The sequence below is a fragment of the Nicotiana sylvestris genome, chromosome 9 (assembly GCF_000393655.2).
Source record: "Nicotiana sylvestris chromosome 9, ASM39365v2, whole genome shotgun sequence".
Taxonomy (NCBI): Eukaryota; Viridiplantae; Streptophyta; class Magnoliopsida; order Solanales; family Solanaceae; genus Nicotiana; species Nicotiana sylvestris.
Window position 1 is genome coordinate 185065921 of NC_091065.1, and position 6000 is coordinate 185071920.

Below are 6000 nucleotides of genomic sequence, written 5' to 3' on the forward strand. Positions count from 1 at the left end.
TTAAGATATTGCAAGTCAAACAGGTCTGTAAAATGAAAAAAAATGAAGTTAGGTTATGGAAATTTTGGGAAAAACAAAATGAGACAATTGAAAGGAGATTGATTAAAAGACTGGGTTTATTAATCCAAAATGCATACCATGATCATTGGCGCCAGTGACTCCAATCAGATAAGTCCTTTATTACTTCTCCAACAATCATCCAAATTTGGATTTTTTCATTTTAGATTGTCGAAATCGTCATGTTTCCGTCACTAATAATCTTACTCTTCTAAAGCTTTTGAGATGAGCTTTGTTCCAAACAAATAAGAGGGAATGTCAAGGTATACTACCAAAATTCAAGGTTGCATAGGACAAAGATACGGCCATGATGGGCAGGAGGTAATAGGATAAAAAATAAGATATGGGTGTAAGAAAAGTGGAATCAAAAGTGGATTAGCAATGTCAGGAGAACATATGATTACGGTTAAAAGGGTTTGAAGGAAAACATACAGTTGGGGATCCTATAGTTAAGGATCAATTACAAGGACAAACAGCCCTTTCAACCATTCCAAGGCAATAAAACAAGACGAAGAAAAGCCCCACCGTCGGCGAGAATGCCCCAGCTAACCACCCTGCTTTAAAACTAACAAAGTTTTCTTTGATTTAAAACAGGGGTAAAAACAACATTTGTGTCAGGAAACACCAGATGAAGAATTAAAGAAGAAATCAGGCGTCCACCTGGAGAATGGGGATGAAAAATTTAGAAGTCAGGCGTCCACCTGGAGAATGAGGATGAAAGAATTGAAGAAGAAATCAGGCGTCCACCTGGAGAATGAGGATGAAAGAATTAAAGAAGAAATCAGGCGTCCACCTGGAGAATGAGGATGAAAAATTTAGAAGTCAGGCGTCCACCTGGAGAATGAGGATGAAGAAAAAATTAAGAAGAAGTCAGGCGTCCACCTGGAGAATGAGGATGAAGAATTAAAGAAGAAATCAGGCGTCCACCTGGAGAATGAGGATGAAAAATTTAGAAGTCAGGCGTCCACCTGGAGAATGAGGATGAAAAAATTTAAGAAGAAATCAGGCGTCCACCTGGAGAATGAGGATGAAGAATTAAAGAAGAAGTCAGGCGTCCACCTGGAGAATGAGGATGAAGAATTAAAGAAGAAATCAGGCGTTCACCTGGAGAATGAGGATGAAAAATTTAGAAATCAGGCGTCCACCTGGAGAATGAGGATGAAAAAATTAAGAAGAAGTCAGGCGTCCACCTGGAGAATGAGGATGAAGAATTAAAGAAGAAATCAGGCGTCCACCTGGAGAATGAGGATGAAAAATTTAGAAGTCAGGCGTTCACCTGGAGAATGAGGATGAAGAAAAAATTAAGAAGAAATCAGGCGTCCACCTGGAGAATGAGGATGGAAAAATTTAAGAAGAAATCAGGCGTCCACCTGGAGAATGAGGATGAAGAATTAAAGAAGAAATCAGGCGTCCACCTAGAGAATGAGGATGAAAAATTTAGAAGTCAGGCGTCCACCTGGAGAATGAGGATGAAGAAAAAATTAAGAAGAAATCAGGCGTCCACCTGGAGAATGAGGATGGAAGAATTAAAGAAGAAATCAGGCGTCCACCTGGAGAATGAGGATGAAGAATTGAAGAAGAAATCAGGCGTCCACCTGGAGAATGAGGATGAAGAATTGAAGAAGAAATCAGGCGTCCACCTGGAGAATGAGGATGAAGAATTGAAGAAGAAATCAGGCATCCACCTGGAGAATGAGGATGAAGAATTGAAGAAGAAATCAGGCGTCCACCTGGAGAATGAGGATGAAGAATTAAAAAAGAAATCAGGCGTCCACCTGGAGAATGAGGATGAAGAATTTAAGAAAAAGTCAGGCGTCCACCTGGGGAATGAGGATGAAGAATCGAAAAGGCAATCAGGCGTCCACCTGGAGAATAAGGGAATACAATTGAAGGATCAGCAGTCAGGCGCCCTCCTGAAGAACAGAATGGCAATGTAGTTTGACATTACTGTTGGAAGTCAAAAGACCGCCCATGTGGGAAAGGAGCACACGTAAAGTCAATAAAGCAGAGGAGTCCAACCAAATCCCCAGCAAGAACAACAAGAGACCCAAACAAATAAAGGAAATACGAGGCACAATGAAAGGAAATGCAGAACCAGTCAGAAGCAAAGGATGCCCAAAAGTCACCAAGACATCAAGACAACAAGAAACGCAAGCGCATGATCTAGATAAGATTCTGTAATTCATATACCATAGTCTAGTTTAGCTTTTGTTTTACTTTGAAGCAAGGTGTAATAAGGAGGTCAGCAAGCAGTAAAAGCAGCATGAAACAGCAGTAGCATCACAGTCCCATGGTAGTCCCAGCTACCCAAAACTTCCCGAACTACATTAACTTGATTCCTTTATAGCCAAGGATAAGTAGGAAACCTTTGAAGCAGAGGTTCTGTCAAATCTTTCAAAAAATGCTTCTCACAGAGTATTCGAACAGGCAAAAATCGCTCGTATCTGCTCACTTTATCTTTGCACGCAAACTCTTCGAGTTTCCGCACTAAGAGGGGCAGTTGTGAGCACGTGATTTTTGCCTCACGAAAAATACTCTAAAATAAATCAAAAATAAAACAAAATTCTCTTAGTATGCAATTTTTAGAATTTATGTGGCGTTTATTAATTGTTTGTGCTTGTCCGTAAATGTTTGCTTTGATATAATTAAACGAAAATAAAATAAAAATACATATTGCATGCATATCTATGTTTTAATTATGCATTTAATAATTGATTAAAAATAAAATCACAAAAATATGCATTTCTTCTAGTTTTAATGTTTCACTGTGTGAATAACGCTTTTTCTATGTGTTAAATAGTTGTTAAAAAAGTAATTAATATTTTTGTAAGGTTAAAATTGTTTTATAATTTTAATTAGGATTTTTTTTATAATTAGGATTTTAAAATAGGAAAATAAGTCATAAATCAGGCCTGGACCGAAATCCAGGCCCAAACCAAATTACCCCCCTCACAGCCCAGTCCAAACAACCCCTGTCCGATCCAATTCGACCAAACCAAACGACAACGTTTGGTCACATTTTATCAAGGACCGTTGGATCAAATCCATCCAATGGCTGAGATCCCACATCCCTTACCCGTAACCCCTACCCGATCCATTACCCAGGCCGACCCATTCCCCAACTAAACCAAAACGACGTCGTTCATGTAAGCAGATAGATCCTGGCCATCCATTCTGCCTGATCTAACGGTCATTATCAATCCACCCCATCCCTATATAAATCCAAATCCCTACCCATTCCCTAACTAAACACCCCCCTCTCCACTGTTCATCATCCTCTCCGAAAGCACACCCCTAACCCTAGCCGCCCTCATTCCTCATCGCCTGAAACCCGGCGGCAACAACGCCGCCGGTCACCACCTTAACACCCCTGAACCCCCTGACCATCCTCTATCCGAATCTGTTAGCCACTTGGCTCGAATCCTCCTGAAGATTCGAGCCAAACTCAGATCCAAACCAACCACCCCCAAATTAACACCATAGCACCTCCTAACCTGCCTCGTTATGGATCTGGTGTTTGTTTGGCTCGAATCACCTCAGAGTTCTTCGAATCTTCTTTTGAAGGTTCGAACCAAACATGAACTCACTCAGATTCGTTCCAAACTGAGACCAAATGACCCCTAGACCTCCCTCACCCTTGTGTCATCTTTGGTTCCCTTCGAATCTGCCCAGAATTGGTCGAACCCTAAATCAAAGAATCTGAAACCCTAAAAAGTTTCCAATCTTGGAATTTTTCCAATTCGAGTGAAGGATTGAGGTCTAAGAGACTTTAATCGAGGTATTCTCATTGAGAATACTTCGAATAAAGTCTGTTCAGCCTCAAAAGGGTCCGAATCCAAGTTGAGTTTGAGTCCGGGTAAAGTTAAAGATTCAGAGGTATTTTTTCTATTTCTTTTGTTTCCTACATATGTTGTTGCCTATTTTAGTTGTCTGTGTAATTTTTCATATTTGTTTAGATTAATTCTGTGATTCTGCCTCATACCTGATTAGTTGATCAGAATTATATTATTGTTTCTGTTGGTTATGATTGTTTATAATGTGTATAATCGACTCGATTAAGTTCGTCGATTAGTTGTTTTGTAAATTCTAGTTTCCGTTAATGATGATTGTAAAAGCCTGCTTATTTGTTTTGGATTGATTATTATCATTGAAGTCAGTTAATTAGTTCTTCCCAATTAGTTGATTCTCGTTTAATAAGTCAGAAAGTTTGTCAATGATGTGTGTATGTTGATTTCTGAACATTGAGTTTCAGGGCATTGTCAGTATATTGACAATGCTCCTGTGTTTGTTTGATCTTAGTTCAATGTTGAAGTTCAGTTTGAATTGTTATGCTGAATTCAGTGTAATGTTATTGTGATGTGGGGTTTGAATTCAAGTTTACAAGGGTTGATTAGATACAACTGTGTTAGGAGATTGATTAGATAATGTTAATAGGATTGGTTATAGCTGTTTGAACAGAGTGTAGAATCTGTTCTGATTTTGTATTAAGAACAGTAATTACAGTAGGATTTCAGGAATAAAACAGTGAGGGTAATTTGATAATGTTAGTGTGCTGTTGGTGGATTGATAATGGCTATTAGTTAATAGGATAATGGGAAACAAAAGGTAATGGGAATGTTGAAAATCAGGAAAAGATCACTTAATAGGATTTAAAGTAGTAAAAGCAGATTTTAATGGGATTTTCTGATTTTTAAAAGAAGGAAGGGGTCCAAGCAGCACTAAAAGGAAAGGGGCAGACCTGTATAAATACAGGGACATATTTTAAGAGAGGGGAACCAGATCTGATTTTAAGAGAGAGATCAGATTTTAAAAAAAGAAACCAGATTTGAATACAGAGAGATATAGGAAAAGACCAGATTTTAATACACACAGAAATTAAGAGGGGAAAAGCACACAGAAGCAGAAAACAGAAATCTGAAAAGAAAGAAGAAAAATAGAAAAAGAAACAGAAAATAGAGCATTCATATACACATAGAGTCTGAAACAGATAATAGAAAAGGAAAAGGAAAATCTGAAACATTGTTTTCTGGAATCTGTCCGGGTCTGTTTGTTGATACTGTTTGGTTTTAAAATCTGAAATTCTTTAAGAAGCTTTGCTCCTGTGCTTCTGGGTTCCTCGGGTCCTGTTTTGTTGCTCAAATCTGGGGAAATATTGGTATATTTTGCTGATTTTGTTACTGCTGCTACTGCTGAAATCTACTCCTTCTACCTTCATTTCCAGGTACATATCTGTAAACTCCTGTCATGCAAAGCTTTCAACATGACAAATAAATGAAGCTCGAATTGTAATTCTGTCTTCTATACATTTAAGTTCGTTAGTTTAAATTTCAGCTATGTTTCATGTTGGTTAACTAGTAGTGAGTTCGACACGATGGCCATAAGTTAATTATCTTATTTTGAAATTCGTATAAAAGCTTTGTAATAATGTTACCCATTTCGAAATCTCATTAGCATAGTTATATTTGAATTGTCAAAATAGGGAACATGGCATAAAGTTGGCCATTAGTTAAGTCTTGTGACATTGTTAGTTAGGTACAGAATAGTATGGAAATGACAAGAAAATACATTGTTAGCGTATTTTGTTAATTATTTGGTTGTGGTTTAAGGCTAGATGATGTTGGTTGCATTTTGTTTATATATGGCGTAATAATGGTTATGTTTATAATCAATAGTCGAAAGATGCATTGATAAAATCTGTTAGGTTCACAATGTTGGAATATGGTGAATGGTGTAGGAGTATATTCATGTTATATATGATATCGTCTTATTAAATACAACAGGTAGATTAGTTCTTTTCTTAATAACAAATGACTTAGTTATTTGAATGCAATCACCTCATTTCTTTAAAAAATAATGTAAACGATAAGTCAACAATTTTTTTTATAACGTGTAAAGTTATGTTTGCCCATATGTATATCCCAAACTCAATCATAAGCAGAATTA